This window comes from Schistocerca nitens, chromosome 5, assembly GCF_023898315.1.
Source record: "Schistocerca nitens isolate TAMUIC-IGC-003100 chromosome 5, iqSchNite1.1, whole genome shotgun sequence".
Taxonomy (NCBI): Eukaryota; Metazoa; Arthropoda; class Insecta; order Orthoptera; family Acrididae; genus Schistocerca; species Schistocerca nitens.
The window spans coordinates 259,212,453-259,234,270 of NC_064618.1; the positions used below are offsets into that span (position 1 = coordinate 259,212,453).

General features: G+C 38.9%; 1 protein-coding gene across 8 annotated transcripts in view; it reads left to right on the top strand.

Moving 5' to 3' along the window:
- Window positions 1–21,818, top strand: part of LOC126259375 (DNA polymerase iota) — a 49,891-nt gene that overhangs the window by 21,317 nt on the left and 6,756 nt on the right. Inside the window, exon 1 of one of the 8 annotated variants that reach the window (XM_049956124.1) lies at window positions 19,725–19,762. The exons of the other annotated variants lie outside the window; for them this stretch is intronic. The gene's annotated coding sequence lies outside the window, so the exon portion shown is untranslated. Of the gene's footprint in view, window positions 1–19,724; window positions 19,763–21,818 lie in introns of those variants that run through there. 8 annotated transcript variants of the gene reach the window in all.

Genomic DNA, 21,818 nt, shown 5'->3' on the forward strand with positions numbered 1-21,818 from the left:
CTCCCACCCTTGTGGAATTATTTTAATCAGAACGAGGGACTGATGATGTAGCAGTTTGGTCCCCCCCCCCCCCCCCCTCTCTTTTAAACTAACTAGCCGACCAACCATAGGTTGAGGCAGGGATAATTTCAGGAAAGGAGAATGCGTTGCAAGGATAACTCCCATCTGCACATATCATAAAAACAGGTGTTTGAGGAGAGGATCCAAGTTGCCTGTATCCTGTATTGTGAAGCAGCCATTGAAATCAAACATGTAGTGTTCAGTTACATTTGTTCTTGGTCATAGTTTAGCTGTGGCTGTTCTTTCTGGTGGATAGCTAGTTGGTAGTCATACCAATATAAAAAGCTGTGCAGTAATTGCAGCAGAGCTTGTGTATGACCCAACTGCTTTCACAGGTGGCCTGTTCTCTGATGGATTATGGTAAGCCTGTGACACTTCATTATTTTTGATTTAGGAGACCAGAGTTTGATCCTTTGATTGGAAGTGTTGATCAATGAGGAACGGAAGTTCATTGAGCGCACAATAACCGGCTGCTATGAGGCCTCCATGATTATTGCATTTGTGGATCTTTGGGAGCATTTAGAATGTGGGTGGGTGGGGTTTCTTGGGGGTGAGATAGGAAATGGAGTCATGGGAAGGGCCTAAGACTTTAAGTAGGGATTGGAGATTATGTTGGACTTCTGGAATGGCGTCACTCTGGCAGAGTTTATAAATGGAATTGACACAGCTTCTTACATAATGAGATTTTCACTCTGCAGCGGAGTGTGCGCTGATATGAAACTTCCTGGCAGATTAAAACTGTGTGACCGACCGAGACTCGAACTCGGGACCTTTGCCTTTCGCGGGCAAGTGCTCTACCATCTGAGCTACCGAAGCATGACTCACGCCCAGTCCTCACAGCTTTACTTCTGCCAGTATCTCGTCTCCTACCTTCCAAACTTCCTGCCAGGAAGTTTCATATCAGCGCACACTCCGCTGCAGAGTGAAAATCTCATTCTGGAAACATCCCCCAGGCTGTGGCTAAGCCATGTCTCCACAATATCCTTTCTTTCAGGAGTGCTAGTTCTGCAAGGTTCGCAGGAGAGCTTCTGTAAAGTTTGGAAGGTAGGAGACGAGATACTGGCAGAAGTAAAACTGTGAGGACCGGGCATGCGTCGTGCTTCGGTAGCTCAGATGGTAGAGCACTTGCCCGCGAAAGGCAAAGGTCCCGAGTTCGAGTCTCGGTCGGGCACACAGTTTTAATCTGCCAGGAAGTTTCAGCTTCTTACAAGTTTATTTTAATCAAATTATATGCCTATTGATTGTGAGTTGTGTGACTGGATTTGTGATTCCCTGTCAGGAAAAGGATTTGTGATTCCCTCTCAAGAAAAGGATTTGTGATTCCCTGTCAGGAAAATTACAGTGCATAGTAACTGAGGGGATGTCATCTAGTGAAAAAGTGATATCTGGGGTTCCCCAAGGAAGTGTTACAGGCCCTCTGCTCTTCATAAGCTATATGAACAATTTAAAGACCATCTGAGTGTCCCTCAAAGATGGTTTGCAAATGATGCTGTCATTTACTGTCTTAAAGTCATCAGAAAATCAAAACTAATTGTAAAATGGTTTGGACAAAATATCTGAATTGTGGGAAAAGTGGAAATGTCCTCGTGAATGCCAAGAGGAACATTCTAAATTTTGGTTACATGATAAATCACACAAACCTAAAGGCAGTCAATTCAACTAAATACTTAGGGATTACAATTTACGATTAACTTAAATTGGAATAATCACATAGATAATGCTGCGGAAAAAGCAAACCAAAGACTGTGATTTATTTGCAGAACACTTACAAAATATAACAGGTATAAAAAAGTGACTGCTTACACTATGCTTGTCCACCCTCTTTCTGTGGGTATGAGATCTGCACCAGATAGGATTAACGCAGGACATCAAAAAAGTTCAAAGGAGGACAGCTTATGAAATTCCAATAACAAACTTTCTCCTCGGAGTGTGAAACTATTTTGTTGGCACCAATCTGCTACGGGAGAAATTTCCACCATAATAAAATAAGAGAAATCAGAGCTCGCACTGAAAGATGTAGGTGCTCCTTTTTCTCACATGCTGTTTGAGTGTGGAAGGGTCGAGAATTGCTTGAAAATGGTTCTGTGGACACTTTGCCAAACAGTTAAATGTGAACATCATGGCAGGCATGTAGGTGTAGATAGCTGTTTTCAAGTATTCCCAGCCCAGAGATCTGAATTGGAGGGGGGGTCTACTTAATTGCTGGAACATTTTACCAGGAGGAAGCTGTCACTTTCATTGTAGAAGAGAGCTGCTTGTGTTAAGGAAATATTATGTGAATTGTTTCCCATTGTCTTCCAAATCACAGAACAGCATCTCTTGAGGTTGTCGTCTCTGTACAGGAACCCCTGCAAAAAGTGTAGCTGCTTCTCTGCTGTAATGATATTTGTGAGTGCCTGGTCTTATCTTCCTCACAAACTATTTCATTCTTCACTGTTACACTGTCTGGAGCCTCTCGCATGGTGCCACTAACCAGTTGGACCTAGATTTGTAATGTATTGTTATGCCTCTGTCACCACCCCTTTAAATTGTCTTGTGACAGGCAGATCCTGACCTCCAAAGAGAGACGTCAGTGTGCCAGATTTTTGTAGACAATTGTATAAGAAAATTAACTCCATTTGAACATGCCTCAGAAGGCCCAATAGTACCAGTTGACCACAATATCATCCTCAGCTGACTTGCATCATCGAATGCGGACATGGATGGGTGTGGAATCAGCATACCATTCTCCTTGCCATTGTCAGTTTTTTTTTTTCATGTGGAGCGACTACTACTCAGTTAAATAGCTCCTCAATTGACATCATGTGGCTAAGTGCACCCCAGGCCGGCCTAGCATGGTGGCCCAGATTGTCATTCATCCCAAGTGCCAACCACACTTGATGGTGCTTAACTTTGGTGATCTTATGGGAACTGGTGTATCTACTGCAGCACATCCATTGACAGACCACTGCATGCTTTTAATTAAATTACAAAATTGATGTCACACTTATTTATGAAGTAAAAAAATGTTACTCTGTTGTTGGGCTTTGCAGTCTAGTGGTAAAGCATATGCCTGGAAACAAAAAGGTCACAGAATTGCATTCTGGTCAGACCGCAGATAACTCAGTCTAACATTCACCTCTCAGTGTGATGGAGATACTACAAAAATGGCTCGTTTGGATTCCATGTTAAACTGTTGGTCCCTTTTCCCCCGTTGGATAACTAGGGTAGGTTAGGGACATATTAGTCACTGACATGGTGTCAGATTAAAAGACTTGAACCAGGCCATTGAGCCACAGGAAATTATTAATTATTAGTATTAGGCTTTAGAAGTCAACTAATTGTAGTTTTCCCTTTCCTGTGAAGAGGTATCACCACTGAGCAAAACTGTTTGGATCAGATATGATTGAAAATATGTATTACAGAAATAAGTATATTTCCAGGATATGGTTATCATATGATCTAGCTATATGTGTCCTCTGCTACAGTGACTTGCATCTATTCATGCATTATTTGTCTACAAAACATCATCTTTCATGAGTGTGTTACAAATCTGTTATATTGGAAATGGTAAACCAGTTGAGAGAAAGGTTCATTTTGAGTTGACTTACAGTTGAAAAGAAATTGTCATTGAACATTTTGCATATTTCTGTAATTTCATTGAATCTCTATTTTCTCTTTTCATCTGTGTGATATATGACTTACATCTGTTCTGTGGCATGGATGTTAGTGTTTTCCACACTGCTGAATTTGTTTTCAGACATGAATTTCATGTTGTAAGTCAAATGCTGTGACTGTTTCTTAAAATATTTCATAATACCTTGCAGTGTTTTCTGTAACGAGATGCTGCTGTGTATCATAATTTTCTCTGTCCTTTATCTCCCCATAATCTTTTTTACAGTTCCCGCTTCTTTCCAGACAATACTCCAAAGATGATTATAAGCAAAATTGCCTCAACTATGATTTGATTTTCTTAATAGGAAGAACCTGTCAAAAATGTGGCAGATATCTATGGGAATGTCAATTGGGAATACAAATTACTGTAACCAGTCACGTTTATTATACTGTACTTTCCACTGCATGTTTTGGAGACTTATTCATTCAGCATCAGGGAACTTGTCATTTAATAAGGTGTGGATATATTGTATCTTACACCCAAACCTCCAGATGTCAGACACTTGGATTGGTACCAAAGTTTGTGTGTCGATACAGTATCGACCAAAACACTAATTTAGTTTGTGCTGTGTGCTGTTGTCCAGTAGAACATATGTAAATGGTAATTGAAAGTAACACCAGAACTACAAAGTGTAGGAAAAGCCTATATGTGAGTTGCTATCCTGGGGGATCTCTGCTAGTTCAGTTGGTAGAGCTAAAGATCCCGAGTTCGAAACCCACTAGTGGCGAATTTTTGTTAACAGTTTATGCAAGAAATTGTTATATGGGAGGATATTATTCTGACGTTTTGGAGTTTTTAGTACTGTTTTTTTTTTGGCAGTCTGCTTTTGCTTCATTAGTTGAAAGTAGCAGACGTATAGTGTACATTTGTATAGATAGGTGTGGTGTTATGTATATAGATGTACGCTATAGGTTTGCCACTTTCAACTAATGAAACAAAAGCAGATTGCTAAAAGAACAGTGCTCCAAACTCTGAAATGTCCTTTTAGATGTCAGAAAAATGTCTCCGACTTAGCAATTTCATCCTTACAATATTAAAAAAAATTCGCCATTTGTGGGTTTCGAACTCAAGACCTTTTGTATGATGATCTGATGCTCTACCAATTCACCTACCAATGATCTACACTTTCTTGCCTCACAGACACACTTTTCCTATACTCCGTAGTTCTGGTATTACTTTTAATTACCATTTATGCATCTTCTACTGGATGACAGCACACAGCACGAACTAAATCAGTGTTTTGGTTGATACTCTATTGACATACAATGTTTAGTACTGATCTGGAGATTTGGGTATTAAAGTAATTTATGTTGCTGTTTGGCAGCAGAAAACAAAATCTATTTTAATGCAAAGCTCAAAGACATTACATACATAAATATTAACATAAATGTAAGTAACTTTCAGTGGTCACAGCTTCCTTTCTCTGTCATATTTACATCACAGAGTACACACTGAACTAAGCAAAGGGGGAATTTTATACACTAATAAGTACAAAGAACACACAGGTTCTAAAAAGTAATAGTACTCCCAACAGTGACAAAAAGGCTAATTTTACTTATTATATTAAATGGATGCTGTGTGTGCAGTTTTTTTTAAATACGCTGCACAACAAAGTTAAAATACCTCTTTTGAAACCCTGTTATTGTCTCCCATTGCAATATATGAGTTTGAAATGTGGCTCAAAGCTGCCAACAACCTTCATCTGTAATGACCCAAAAGCATGGGCCCCTGTGATATCGTCCTTGGGCTTGGCGATGCTTCAGAAAGCAAGGTGTCCACACATGTGAAAAAAGGCCAGAGCTCCGACATCCAGGTGAGGTGTTAAGTGGTGTAATGGTTTCTCATTTGCACAAAATTTCATGGACAGGGTAGTATCAAATGTTTTATGTTTTTTGTTTTATACTTTCTGATGTGTTCCACACCCACGAGATTCATCTCATTTGTGGGTCTATGAAACGAAAACTGAATCTAATCCAATCTGATCATAGTCTGCCAACCACCATGTGGATGTTTCATGCAATGGGAAGCTCATCACAGCCCCTGTTACCCTTATTTCACCCTTCTTTTGGCACCTCTGTGATGGAGGTCAGAACTGTGATGCCTTGAGTTGAATCATGCTGTTTTGTTTCGGGTGGCTGGGGAAAACATTTCAGACACACTGCCACTCAATTGACATGAAAATACCACAGCGGGTGGCATAAAATGTATCACTCAAACCACTCCTTTCTTTGGCGTGTTGATTTCAGCTTGTTGTAGAGAGCTGCTTGTTTTAAGGAAATATTATGTTAATGTAAAAAACATCAGTTCACAGTGTGATTAGCAACACAATGACATTCTTGACAAACTTGAAATTTGAATGTGATCCGAAGCAGCAAAAGGTGCCAAGTTTTATTTTCCCAACCGTACTGTTTCACACCACCCTCTTGTGTTGTGATCTCAGGGGGATGAACATTGACACATGTGTGAATAAAACGGTCAAGGGCCCCTCTAAGACCTCCCAGTTTGGCAACACCCTCAGTGTCACCCACCTGCCCTCCTTTGTTGAGCACTTTAAAATGTACCTCTACAGAGTGACCTTGTGATTGATGCATGGGTCCATGCAGGCAGGTTATGCTGCTGCTCTAGCTCCTGCTACAGAGCATATGTATTGGAGGGATACTAGGGGTGTAACAACCTGCCCATTATGTGATGTCCTTGGTGGCATTGGGCAGATTTATGGTGAAGTTTGGTGTCAATATGTCACCATTAAACCACTTTACAACTTACCTGTACTTCTGAGCTCTGGCCTTTTTTGGCAAGTATCAACAAAGTGCTGTTTGAAGCATCACGAAACCCGAGGGTGACGTCGCAGGTCCCCACATTTTTGTACCATTACAGAGGAAGGTTATGGGCACCTTTGAACCAAATCTCAAACTTCTATATGACAATGAGAGACAATTACTGGGTTTTAAAAAAACTGACCTTTAACTCTTTGAGTCCCAACAATATGAAAACTAATAGAATTTCAAATTTTTTCATACAGTTAACCTTTATCATCATAGCAAGTAATGAATAAAGAAGAAAATGGCAAAAAGTAAACAAACTTGTTTCAGGAAAGTGGTTTTACTGTGGAACCACTGTGACACGCAATTTTCAACTGCCCATCGTTCATATGTGATATATTTGAAACCAGATTTGCATTTTTCCTAGATAAAATCCCACATCTCGATATTTTGATGATCTAATAATGCCCAAAACAAATTATAGTAAAATAACGAGCAAATTGGGTGTAAAATGTAATAAATTTTGTATCAGAATAACAGTCTGTGCCAATGGTTTTATTCCAGTAAAACTCACAAAAGCAGTAGTACAAACTCAGGTTTGTTGCAATATCTTATATACATGTACTTTCACTGTCTGTGATCTCCTGAGTATGCGCGCTATACAAAAAGCCCATGTCAAAATCTTCTACAATCAGGTAGCATGATCTCTACATCAACTGTTGCTTTGAACACTATTAGTGACTGCTGCAATGCATTACATCGACATCTACACCCACACTCACACCCACACCCATACTCTGCAAACCACCATGAAATGCAAGGCAGAGGCTATGTCCCATTATACCAGTCAGTAGGGTTTCTTCCTGTTTAATTCACATATGGAGTGTGAGAAGAATGATTATTTGGAAGCCTCTGTGCATGCTGTAATTACTCTAATCTGGCCTTCACGATCCGATGTTAACGATATATAGGTGGCTGTAGTCTGTTTCTAGAGTCATCACTTAGTCGGTTCTTGAAACTTTGTTATCAGACTTTCCCGGAACAATTTACATCTATCTTCAACAGTCTGCCAGTTCAGTTTCTCCAGCAACTTGGTAACACTTTCCCATGTATCAAACATACATGTGATCGTTCTTTCTGTCCTTCTCTGTATACATTCAGTATCCCCCATTAGTCCTATTTGGTACAAGTTCCAGTATTCTGGAATGGGTCACACAAGTGATTTGTAAGCAATCTCCATTGCAGACTGACTGCATTTCTCCAGTATTCTACCAATAAACAGAACCTGCTTTACCCACAGCTGTGCCTGTGAGTTCATTCCATTTTATATCCTCACAAATTGTTATACTCATATATTTGTATGAGTTGGCTGATTTGAGCTGTAATTCATTGATATTATAGTCCTGGGATACTATGTCTTTTCATTTTATTAAGTGCACAGTTTTAAATTTCTGCTTTAACACGTTGCCAATCTTTGCACCACTTTGAAATCTTACCAAGGTCTGACTGATACAAAGATGCTAATTCTTTTAGACAGTGCTTCATTATAGGTAACTGCATCATCTGCAAAAAGTCTGAGGTTACTGTTAATATTGTCCACAAGGTCATTAATATACAACATGAACAGCAAGGACTCCCTGGGTCACATCTGAATATACTTCTACATCTGACGATGACTCTCCATCCCAGATAACATGCTGTGTCCTCTCAGCCCAAAAGTCCTCAATCTAATCACAGATTTCACTTGATACCCCATAGAATAAAACTTTTGACAATAAAGGTAGGTGTGGTACTGAGTGAAACACTATTCAGAAATCAAGAAATACTGCATCTATATGACTGCTGTAATCCAAAGTTTTCAGTATGTTGTGTGAGAAAAGTGTGAGTTGGGTTTCATATGATCAGTGTTTTTGGAACCCATGCTGTTGGCATGGAACAGGTCATTCTGTTCAAGATACGTCATTATATTTGAGCTCAGAATAAGTTCTAAGATTCTACAACAATTTGATGTCAAAGATGTTGGACGGTATTTATGTGAAATACTTCTACTACTCTTCCTGTCGAGTGGTGTTACCTGTTCTTTCTTCCAACTACTGAGCACGGCTTTTTGTTTGAGAGATCTACAATAGAAGAGTTAGAAGAGGGGCTAACCCAGGCACAAATTCAATATAGAATCTGGTAGGTATTCCATCAGACCCTGTTGCTTTGTTCAGTTTCAACAATTTCAACTGTTAACAGAGTTAAGGATTTCAGCTTTTGCTTTGCTACCTTCAATTTGAATTCCTGTCTCATTTGCTAGGGACAGGACGTTAACTGTGGTGCCAGTAACAGCGTATGTATATGACCAGATTTTCTTTGGGTTTTTTGAAAGTTCATTTGACAGTATTCTGCTACAGTAGTCACTGAAGGCTTCATGCATTGCTCTCTTGACTGCGAAACACTTCTCATTCAACATCTCCTTCTCTGCAGTCCTGTGCTTTGGTTTACACCTGTTATGCAGTATCCTCAGTTTCTTTAGAAGTTTATTTACAGTGACTGTATACCGAGGAGGGTCACTCGATTTATAAACTAAACTATTCTTCTGGGTATGATATCTGTCCGGTGCATGGTCAACTACTCTTCTAAACTTGAGCTGTAGTTTCTGTACATGCTTCTGTTCTGTGTGGAAAGTTTCATGTTCCTCATTGAGATATGATAGTACTGGTTTTTTTGCTTGTTGTAGCTGCCTTATGCACTTTGGTCATTGTTGTTGCCACAACTGCATCATGATTGCTGATACAAATGGACAGGCTCAAAGAAGATTCTTGGGGATTTTCTCTGCCCGGGGACTGCATGTTTGTGTTGTCCTCATCATTTCATCATCAGTCATGGAAGTGGCTAGACTGGACTGTGTACTGATTAGGAATGTGTACGGATGCTGATGACCGCGCAGTTGAGTGCCCCACATACCAATCATAATCATCATCATCATCATCATCATCATCATCAAAGAGGATTTGTCTCATTGTACCAGAACTCTCTCTCTCTCTCTCTCTCTCTCTCTCTCTCTCTCTCTCTCTCTCTTGCAGTAGCATTGGTGGTTTCATGTGAAAGGTACTGATTCTTAAAAAATGTGTGAATTCATGCAGAAATCAGTGGTAATTAAAGGGTTAATTGTGTTGTGCAGGCTGTAGTGATGATACTTTTGTAAATGGTACCATTTAGGATGGACTTGAATTGGGGAACAAGACTGTTAAGGCACAACTTGACAGAAAGAAAGAATTGGTGGATGGAATGCATCCTGAGGCATCATGGAATTGTCAGTTTGTTATATTTGGTTACAGAGGGAAGTGTGGTGAATAAAAATTGGAGAGGGAGATGTAGGCGTGAGTGCAGTAAGCAAGTTTAAATGGATGTAGGTTGCAGTAGTCGTATAAAAGTGAAGAGAGTAGTATAGGATAGTAGTCTTACGCATAATAGTTCTTGACTGGGAATGTTCAGTTTAGTTCGCGGTTCCGTCGCGAACTAGGTCGCTCTTTTAGTTCGCTAGCTCCCATCCCAATTTCCAGAATGACAGTTAGCTCGTTTTGCTACCGCTACTGCACACACTCTATTATTCGTTATGCTAGTCTTTTAAATAATGAGCAGTGTTGCCAATGCCTGTATTATTACAGTTTTATGTCGAGTAATTAGACTTTGAAAGGGCAAATAAACCAGTTATTAACACAAATGGGGTAGTTAACTACTTTACTTTACATACAGTGCAGTCGTAGTATTCTAATTTTAAAATATATGTATTTATTTATTTATTTATTTATTTATTAGTTCATTGTAGGAATATTACTTACAGAATATGCTAAACGCGTTTTTTTTTTTTTTTTTTTTTTTGTCAATAAAAATACACTTTAATAAATAATCGACTTTTTTAAAGTTTTGGAAATAACCAACAAAAAATATTTCTGCTTTAGGTAAAGGTTAAGTACTATATGGTACAAACAATAATACCTTTATCATTAACAGAAGAAACACTAACACTTATAATTTGTTACCAAACAATTGTTGTTGTTGTTGTTGTTGTTGTTGTTGTGGCCTTCAGTCCTGAGACTGGTTTGATGCAGCTCTCCATGCTACTCTATCCTGTGCAAGCTTCTTCATCTCCCAGTACCTACTGCAACCTACATCCTTCTGAATCTGCTTAGCGTTTTCATCTCTTGGTCTCCCTCTACGATTTTTACCCTCCTCGGTGCCCTCCAATGCTAAATTTGTGATCTCTTGATGCCTCAAAACATGTCCTACCAACCGATCCCTTCTTCTAGTCAAGTTGTGCCACAAACTTCTCTTCTCCCCAATCCTATTCAATACCTCCTCATTAGTTACGTGGTCTACCCACCTTATCTGCAGCATTCTTCTGTAGCACATTTCGAAAGCTTCTATTCTCTTCTTGTCCAAACTAGCTATCGTCCATGTTTCACTTCCATACATGGCTACACTCCATACAAATACTTTCAGAAACGACTTCCTGACACTTAAATCTATACTCGATGTTAACAAATTTCTCTTCTTCAGAAACGATTTCCTTGCCATTGCCAGTCTACATTTTATATCCTCTCTACTTCGACCATCATCAGTTATTTTGCTCCCTAAGTAGCAAAACTCCTTTACTACTTTAAGTATCTTATTTCCTAATCTAATCCCCTCAGCATCACCCGACTTAATTTGACTACATTCCATTATCCTCATTGTGCTTTTGTTGATGTTCATCTTATATCCTCCTATCAAGACACTGTCCATTCCATTCAACTGCTCTTCCAAGTCCTTTGCTGTCTCTGACAGAATTACAATGTCATCGGCGAACCTCAAAGTTTTTACTTCTTCTCCATGAATTTTAATACCTACTCCGAATTTTTCATTTGTTTCCTTTACTGCTTGCTCAATATACAGATTGAATAACATTGGGGAGAGGCTACAACCCTGTCTCACTCCTTTCCCAACCACTGCTTCCCTTTCATGCCCCTCGACTCTTATAATTGCCATCTGCTTTCTGTACAAATTGTAAATAGCCTTTCGCTCCTTGTATTTTACCCATGTCACCTTCAGAATTTGAAAGAGAGTATTCCAGTTAACGTTGTCAAAAGCTTTCTCTAAGTCTACAAATGCTAGAAACGTAGGTTTGCCATTTCTTAATCTTTCTTCTAAGATAAGTCGTAAGGTTAGTATTGCCTCATGTGTTCCAACATTTCTATGGAATCCAAACTGATCTTCCCCGAGGTCCACTTCTACCAGTTTTTCCATTCGTCTGTAAAGAATTCGCGTTAATTTTTTGCAGCTGTGACTTATTAAACTGATAGTTCGCTAATTTTCACATCTGTCAACACCTGCTTTCTTTGGGATTGGAATTATTATATTCTTCTTGAAGTCTGTGGGTATTTCGCCTGTCTCATACATCTTGCTCACCAGATGGTAGAGTTTTGTCATGATTGGCTCTCCCAAGGCCATCAGTAGTTCTAATGGAATGTTGTCTACTCCCGGGGCCTTGTTTTGACTCAGGTCTTTCAGTGCTCTGTCAAACTCTTCACGCAGTATCTTATCTCCCATTTCATCTTCATCTACATCCTCTTCCATTTCCATAATATTGTCCTCAAGTACATCGCCCTTGTATAAACCCTCTATATACTCCTTCCACCTTTCTGCCTTCCCTTCTTTGCTTAGAACTGGGTTGCCATCTGAGCTCTTGATATTCATACAAGTGGTTCTCTTCTCTCCAAAGGCCTCTTTAATTTTCCTGTAGGCAGTATCTATCTTACCCCTAGTGAGACAAGCCTCTACATTCTTACATTTGTCCTCTAGCCATCCCCGCTTAGCCATTTTGCACTTCCTGTCGATCTCATTTTTGAGACGTTTGTATTCCTTTTTGCATGCTTCATTTACTGCATTTTTATATTTTCTCCTTTCATCAATTAAATTCAATATTTCTTCTGTTACCCAAAGATTTCTATTAGCCCTCGTCTTTTTACCTACTTGATCCTCTGCTGCCTTCACTACTTCATCCCTCAGAGCTACCCATTCTTCTTCTACTGTATTTCTTTCCCGCATTCCTGTCAATTGTTCCCTTATGCTCTCCCTGAAACTCTCTACAACCTCTGGTTCTTTCAGTTTATCCAGGTTCCATCTCGTTAAATTCCCACCTTTTTGCAGTTTCTTCAGTTTCAATCTGCAGTTCATAACCAATAGATTGTGGTCAGAGTCCACATCTGCCCCTGGAAATGTCTTACAATTTAAAACCTGGTTCCTAAACCTCTGTCTTACCATTATATAATCTATCTGATACCTTTTAGTATCTCCAGGATTCTTCCCAGGTATACAACCTTCTTTTATGATTCTTGAACCAAGTGTTAGCTATGATTAAGTTATGCTCCGTGCAAAATTCTACAAGGCGGCTTCCCCTTTCATTTCTGACCCCCAATCCATATTCACCTACTATGTTTCCTTCTCTCCCTTTTCCTACTGACAAATTCCAGTCACCCATGACTATTAAATTTTCGTCTCCCTTCACTACCTGAATAATTTCTTTTATCTCGTCATACATTTCATCAATTTCTTCATCATCTGCAGAGCTAGTTGGCATATAAACTTGTACTACTGTAGTAGGCATGGGCTTTGTGTCTATCTTGGCCACAATAATGCGTTCACTATGCTGTTTGTAGTAGCTAACACGCACTCCTATTTTTTTATTCATTATTAAACCTACTCCTGCATTACCCCTATTTGATTTTGTATTTATAACCCTGTAATCACCTGACCAAAAGTCTTGTTCCTCCTGCCACCGAACTTTACTAATTCCCACTATATCTAACTTTAACCTATCCATTTACCTTTTTAAATTTTCTAACCTACCTGCCCGATTAAGGGATCTGACATTCCATGCTCTGATCCGTAGAATGCCAGTTTTCTTTCTCCTGATAACTACGTCCTCTTGAGTAGTCCCCGCCCGGAGATCCGAATGGGGAACTATTTTACCTCCGGAATATTTTACCCAAGAGGACGCCATCATCATTTAATCATACAGTAAAGCTGCATGTCCTCGGGAAAAATAGGCATAGAAAAAATGACCCCTGAGTGAGATTGTATTCTAAAGCATACTTTTTGTGCTTTGCATTATCATTCTTTAAATAATCAGTCTTCTAATTTTCAAGTGAAATATTACAAAAATTTACATATTATTATGTAAAAACATTAATTTGGAAACTTTATTTGTTGATAACAGTGTTCTTCGTTCGTTAAGGATTTGTCCCATCACCGAAAAAACGCATTCGCAGGGCACTGATGTCGCTACTATGCAAAATCTCTTTAACACGTATGCATATACATGAGGATATAACTGTCGACGCTCGTGCCACCTCTCAAGTGGATCTTTTTTTCAGTCTAAATACTCTTCATTGAGGTATTTATCGAGTTGTGAATACCAGCAGCAAGTTGGTTATCTGGTCTAGTGATTTTCCTTATTTCTTGGTCATACTCGTCCCATATAGAGTATTTGTTATTTTCATTACTGCTGCTACTAGAACAAGATGCCGAAGTGTCGCTAGCAGTAGGATCAGCCACTAAAATATCTCGATTCTCCCTCTGAAGTAACTGCACTCTGCCAACTTTATTTTTGAGATGTTCTATTGCAACTTCAGAAGCTTTATGATTTCTAAATCTTCTCTGTCTAAATCAGTGGTCCAGAATAGTACACTCAGCGTATAGAATGTCATCCTCTAAATCTTTAAAGTGGTCTTCCATGCCTTTCTTGAGCACTGATTGCACAGCGACAATTTTTTTATTGTTAGAAGCATGCTTCTGCAGAAAACTGTTGAGCAGGTCACAAAACACAATAACTTTTGACAAAGTCACATTTCTTTCGCACTTATTTCTATTGTGATTCCATAGAATGGACTAAGTAAGGGCAAAACTCCTCCTAGTATTTGCCAGTTACCTTCTTTTATTGTTAGGTCAGAGCGCAGAAGTGCTAACGTAGCAATCACTGCATCCTTTACCTTCATTATTCACTGAAGCATGTCAAAAGTAGAATTCCAGCGGGTCTGGACATCCTGTTTGAGCTTGAGGACAGGCAGATTCATTTGCTGTTGTGTAGCAATCAGTTTTTTTTTGGCCTTGTGTACTACGATTGAAAAACTCGACAATATTTTTAACTTGCGCCAAAATGTCAGATATTTCTTAAGTAGCTTCTTGTACAACAAGATTTAGAGAGAAACATGAGACTGATCGCCACTCACCAAGTCTGATAGCAGATAAGATATTTTCAGCATTATCGCTAACAATAGCAGCAACTTTGCGGGAAATATGCCAGTCTGTCATAACGTCTTTCTTGAAATTGCACAAGTTTTGGCTGGTATGCCACTCTTTATAATTAATACAACCAAGTAATGCCGACTGAAGTTTAGTCTCTTCATCTATAAAGTGGGCTACAATGACTATATAGCTTTCATTATTCCTCGACATCCAACCATCAGTACTGAGAGATAACGCAGATACAGATTGCACCTTCCTTTGTACTTCATCCATTATGTCATTGTGAACCCTTGATATTAAATTTTCCGATAACGTTTTTCTCGATGGAAGTTTGTAGTTTCGGCAATGAGAAACTAGTTCTATCAGTTTTCGAAAATCTTTTTCTTCCACAATTCGTAGAGCGTGATGCCCTTTAGCTACCATCTTGACAACTTGTCTATTTCTTCAACCTTTCAGACTAACAGTGGTCTTCGAATATATTGGTTCATTGATTGTTGGGAGGCTGATACCGAAATAACATTCTTATTGCGGATGTAGTTTGATTTGCTTGCAGTGAGTTTAAACTAGACATTATCGGTGGTTGTCTTTCCATCGTTATTGGGATTGAAGCGTGTTTTGTTTTCATATGCCGGGTTAAATTTCCGTTTGAGCCTCCTGAAATACTTATTAATGTTGAACTGTGGTTACATTTTGCTTTTCTTTTATCTGTGTCTTCAGTGAAATGTGTCCACAAGGAACTATGTTTCCTTTTTGATGACATCGTAATAAACAGCCTAAAACAAAACATAGTAACCCTATAATGAACTGATACGCATTACCGTACTCCACATCATCACACTGTGGAAGTCCATTGTTATGTGATGATAGTCATTCTACATTACACAGTTTAGGTACTGTACTTAGCTAAAGCTGTGTATGATTTTACTTCTTGACACTATGGTTATATGTCAGACACTGCACTGCAGTGCAGGGGGGTGGGGGGGAAGCACGTGATTTTTTTTAAAAAAGCTTACTGCGGGCTCTCGTTCCGTCTCGCTATTGTCCGTTGGTCTTTGGAAAAGAGCGAACGAACTAAATAGCGAGGTTATCCGTGAACTAGTGTCGTAGTTCGCCTGTGGGAGTGCTCTTCCGAATTAGTTCGTTCGCAAACTACACAAGACTATAGGATAGACTAGTATGAAGGGCTGCATGAAATCAGTCCTAGGACTGGAAATAAGAACAGCAACAATAGGGTGGACTTAGGTTGTTTTCTTTGGTGTTTGTATATTTCAGGTGTTTCAAATGTGTGTAGCTTTTTGCATTTTGGTTGGATATGTAAATGCCAGTGTTTGCTTAATAACATGGTGTGTGTGTGTGTGTGTGTGTGTGTGTGTGTGTGTGTGTGTGTGTGTGTGTTTTTCATACAAGTAGTGGGTGGTGGGTACAGCTCTTATATGGTATTTTTGTTTCTTAGTGCTTCCATGTGTTTCTTGGATCACCTGTGTTATGAAGTGGGTCACGTTTATTGCACCTGTGAGGTAATTTGTGATCACCCTTGTTGGTGGTCGGTAAAGATATATTAATCCCTTTACATTCAAAGACAATAGTAATTTGATATCTCATGTATATTACTGTCCACCTGTATAATAAAAAAAAATCCAGGTAACTTTAAGCTTTGTATTAAAATATTTTTTATGACTTATTCTGTAAAACAGTTCCACAGGTTACCCAAAAATCATACATATTCCACTCTCAAATAGACAGAGGGAAAAAAGACTGTTTGTATCCTCTGTATAACCCCTAATTTCTCTTTATGTATCTTCATGGTCCTTTTGCAAAGTGTATCTTGGCGGCAGTAGGATTGTTCTGTTGTTAGTGTCAAATGCCTTTAATCCAACCTGTGTTCCCAAACACTTGAGCAGTACTCAAGAAAGGTCATACTAGTGTTCCCTAAGTGGTGTACTTTACAGATCGACGACATTTTCTTAAAATGTGCTCTTCAATTCAATTACAAAACTGTTGATTCCTGCTTAGGAGGTTTTCAATCTACAGAAATATAATATGTGAGCATAAACATATTCAAAAATTCTACAACAGACTGACATTAACAATATAGGGCTAGACCGGTACTTGTTTACATCTGTTCAATGAATCTTCTTGAAAACAGGTATGACCCACACAATTTTCCAATCACTTGGAATACGTTCTTCCACTGACCTACAGTAGTCAGTTGCTAGAATTGAGCAAGTTCTTTTCCATACACAGTGCGGAATCGCATAGGTATCCTGTCAGGTCCAATTGCTTCTCCTCTGTTTACTTGGTTTTCTACCCCACAGCCACTTATTTAGATGTCTGTAATTTGATATTTGTATTACAGTTGAACAGAAGAATTTCAGGACAATCTGCCTCAGGTAAGCAGTTTCAGCCTCCTCTCTGTCATCCTCCACTTCAGCACCATTATGGTCGCTGACTGTGTGGACAAGTAGCTTTGATATGTGTTACCAAAACTTCTTAGGATTTTCTGTCAGATTGGTTGACAGAATTTTACTTTCTAATATGTTTAACACTTCACACGTCTTTTCTTGGCTAATTCTGTCTTTGTTCAGTTTTTGTTTGTTGACAAGGCTTTGGCTGTGTATGAGGCTCTCTTTGCTTTTGGTGCAGCTTTCTGACCAAGCTCTTGAGCCACTAAAAGTCTTCTCCATCCCTCATAATTTTGCTCTTCACATACCTGTCTAAGCCATATCGTACAATACTCATTTATACTCAACTCCTAGTCTACAGCTGGTAAGTTGAAATTACTCCCTAGCACTATAATATGGCCAGGAAATTTACAGGCACCTTCCTATGGGTTTCCGCAGAAATATACCTCTACTACTACTACTACTACTACGCCTTTGGCAGGAGACTGATAAAATCATCAGACTACCATGTTTAGAGCCATCTTTCTACCATGTTTAAATCCACCTTTAACATTTACTCTCAGTAGATATTACCACATTTATGGCTAATAAATGCCTCCACCACAAACATCCAGCCCATCGTTGCAGTGTACATTCGAAACAGAATTTCATTCCTATTAACATCTGAATTCAGCCAGCTTTCTACCTATCGCACTGTGTTGACATATTACCGTTTAAAAGTGAGACTAGTTGTGGGTCCTTTCCATGGACTCCCCTGCAGTTAACAAATACGTCATTCATATTCTCTTTTGTGATCTGCCATAATGAATATTTCTTTCTGTAATAATTGGGGCTGTTATTTTTCCCTTTCTGAAAACAGAACAGTTGTTGGGCCTGTGCAAGGCATTTATCTATCCTAAAAACCCACAGGCATATGCCAGATTTACTCTTCTAATCCAGTAGCTTCGTCCTGTGTGTAGTGCATCTCTGACTTATTAAGAAGGGGTCTACAGTTTGCCATATGATTTTGGCTGTGGAGTAATCTGCAGCCAAGGTCATTACATAATCATCTGAGTCTCTGATATTGAAGCTTTCCATTTGGGTTGGAACCAGAAGATTGTGATCAGTTCTGGGAATGATGCTGTAGATCAATAGCTCAGTTTCTGCCCCATGTATTAGGAAAACTGTCTTCACCGACATAGCTGCCCGCAGCTCGTGGTGTAGTGCCTAACGTTGCTACCTCTGGCTGACGGGATCCCAGGTTTGATTCCCGGCTGGGTTGAGGATTGTCTTTGTATGGGGACAGGGTGTTTGCGTTGTCCTCATCATTTCATCATCATAATCATCATTCATGACAGTAGTTGGATTGGATTGTGTACAAATTGGACTGTGTAAAAATTGGGACTTTGTACGGGTGCTGATGACCATGCAGTTGAGTGCCCAACAAACCAAACACCACCACAAATGCAGCCAGACTTCTGTAGGGACTGAGGATGGTCCCAGACCCCCAGCAGGCATCATTAGTGCTGAGTCACAATTAGCTAACTCCCCCCCCCCCCCTTCTCGCCCCTGCCCTGCCCTGCCAAGCATACAGAGTGGAAAGTAGCCTTCCTTTCCATCCTAACTACTATTTCCACAGGGACTGTATCACCTGCCAAACCTTGAAGCTCTCACTGACCAACAAACCTCTCGACAATTGTCTGGAAATTTGGAGGTCGGCACTAGTCCCAACAAGCAAATCATCCCATGTTGGTTGAGGTGTACTTTTGGCAATCAGCAAGACATACAAGTTGTTTTTGAGGTGGAAGAGGACAGCTGTACTGCTGTTATCTACTTTTGCCTGCCACTCAGAGATTTGTAGCCCCGGCATTGTTCACCGTTCACACTCAGGTGAATGTAAACCGGTCGTGAGGAGCGAATCTGAAGGAACTGTAACATCAGAGGTACCAGATGACACTGCAAGCACCAAAGGTGTTAAAACTGTGGCCTCAGCCACATCAGCTCCTCAGCAACTGATGGCAGCAGCCTGAAGCCTTTCGATCATGGCCAACACAGCTTTCAGTTGTTTCTGGACAGTGGCCAGTTGCTCCTGCATCCATATTTTCAGGATTTAGGATATTCTTGAAAATCTTCATTGATTTGTTCGATGTTGGAAGGTGTGATTTTGATGCAGTATGTTGTTTTATGAGTGATTTTACAAATTCTTCTAAGAATACTTCTTGTCAATTTGTTTGCATTGTAACTGGGATCTATGGAAGTCAGAAAACATAAGTAATGTATGCAAAAATATCTGAAATGTAGAATACAATTATTGATATGCATTTTATTTACAGCCTCTTTGTTCTGTTGTAATCTTTGTTCTTGTCATATGTCTTGCTGATTTTGCCATTGTGATGACTCATACTCATAATATTTTTTTGTTTTTCTTTGAGATGTAATTGACCACAGTAATGTCACTTTTGAAGTTAAATGATGACTGTGAACTTCACTGTTCATTATTTGCTGTGGGAGTTCTGACATGATTTTCTGTGGAGTTCCTAATAGTGTCACTTTCCTTTTTAACAACTGCTGTCTGGATTCAAAGGAAGTAAAAAAAGTTGTTGTATGTTACATTCTCAACTCTTGGTTCACTGGTAAGATCTTACACATCATCATACCTTTTTAACTTTATTTTTTTTTTATTTTTTATTTCTGGTGCTGCTCATGTGGCTTCGCCCACATTAATTTGTAATTTTAGTACATCTGAAGTTCCCCAGCCACAAGCTGTCCATGTTCTTATCCCATACTTTGATGGTTCACTTAGAACATATTGTCTGGGACATCAACCCGAAAAACCTACCATTTACTTATTGACAGTCACATTTACTTCAAGATTATATAATCTGGGAAAGACTTCTACCAAATATTTCTAAATTTTTCCTCTTTCTTTTCTACTTAATTTCTTATCAAATTGTGCAACAAATTATGTTTTACTGAATGAGTTTCGTGGCATCACCCAAAATATATTCTGGCCCGTTCCCTTATCTCACAGTCTCTTTGTAAACTTTCCAAATTATCAGTAATATACAACCAAGTGACAGCAACCTATGAAATGCCTTGAATAGAACGCTGTCAATATTTATCCATTTTTGGCCATAAACTCGTGCTCTTCAATGTTTTTGATCTCAATAATTTCATTTGTAACAATATAAGGAAAAGATAGATTGCTATTTACCTTAAAGATGATACATTAAGTTGCAGATAAGGACAGCTAAGAGACATTTACACATTAGCTTTCCACCACAGCCTTCGCCAGAAAGGGAGATACACACATCCATTCGCAGAAGCAAGCACACACCTTGTGTAAACAAGGCTGCCATCTCCGTTTGCTTTTATGTAAGAATGAATGTGTGTGTGTGTGTGTGTGTGTGTGTGTGTGTGTGTGTGTGTTTGCGCACGTGCATGTCTGTCTGTCCTTCCATCCTTTTCTGACAAAGGCTGCGGCAGAAAGCTAATGTGTAATTTTAATTGTGCTTGTCTGTGACTTATTGTATCATCTTTATGATAAGTAGTGATCTATCTTTTCCTTATGTAGTTGATATTCCAACATGGAGTTTCCATCATTTAATTTCATTTTCAGTTGTATAAAAAATTGTGTTGAATGAACTTTTTATGTTAGTTATTCAAATATCTACATACCTTCCAATTCCAGGTGTGTTCTTCATGAAGTTAACTGCAGAAAGATGGCTATATTGCAGAAGCTGATGTTGGTACAATGTGATAGCATGATCTCTTAAAGAAATAGTTTGTATATTGCTGATAGCATGTGGACTGTGAGAGTAATGAGAATCCTTACACTCAGAAAATCCATTACTTATATGATTTTCACATTCAGAAGTTGAGCCTTCCCCAGCATGCATTTAAAGTCAGCCCTATCATAGCATTAATTAGTGGTAAGTTCATTGCACAGTTTTCTGTCAGCAGATTTTCATTTGGGCAATAAATTACTGTCAACAAAAATCCATTATTAAATGAAATTAAATCTTTGACAGCATACATGTGTAACCTGCACAGTAAACCCTACAAAAGATTCAAATCTCAGAATTAACTTAAAAGGATTTCTTGTTGGCTCATAATGAGGTGAATACTATGCATTGTAAGTTGCCACAGGTACCAGTGTTGAGTTTCACTGTGTGATGATGTGTGTGACTGAAAGTATGAAGAACTTACAAAATTTGTTAAACATAATGAGAGACTTCTTAACACATATGGCGTATCTGTGGGTTGATTAGGTAGTGTTATTTTTCTAGTGTAGAATGCTAAGGAAATGCAATCAGTTTATGAAGGGGACTGCATACAAAACACACGTGTAACTACTCAAAGGATATTGATCAATTATGTAGGACCTGTACAATATATGACTAACGGGGGATATTGAATAGATACAACTATAAGAGAATGTCACAAAAATACCGAAAAAACTGAAATGGTGAATGTTTCAAGATAGACATGATGAATGCTGTAGAAAGCCTGCTTATAAAGTTTCTGTAATTAACTTTAACTGATGGATCTAGAAATATACTGCAACCCCACTACATATTGCTCTCATACGTATCACAAAAATTACACTAATTGCAGTGCATGTAGAGTTATTTAAGCAATCATTCTTTCCACAGTTCTACATGAATAGAATGGGAAAAAAGTCCTAAT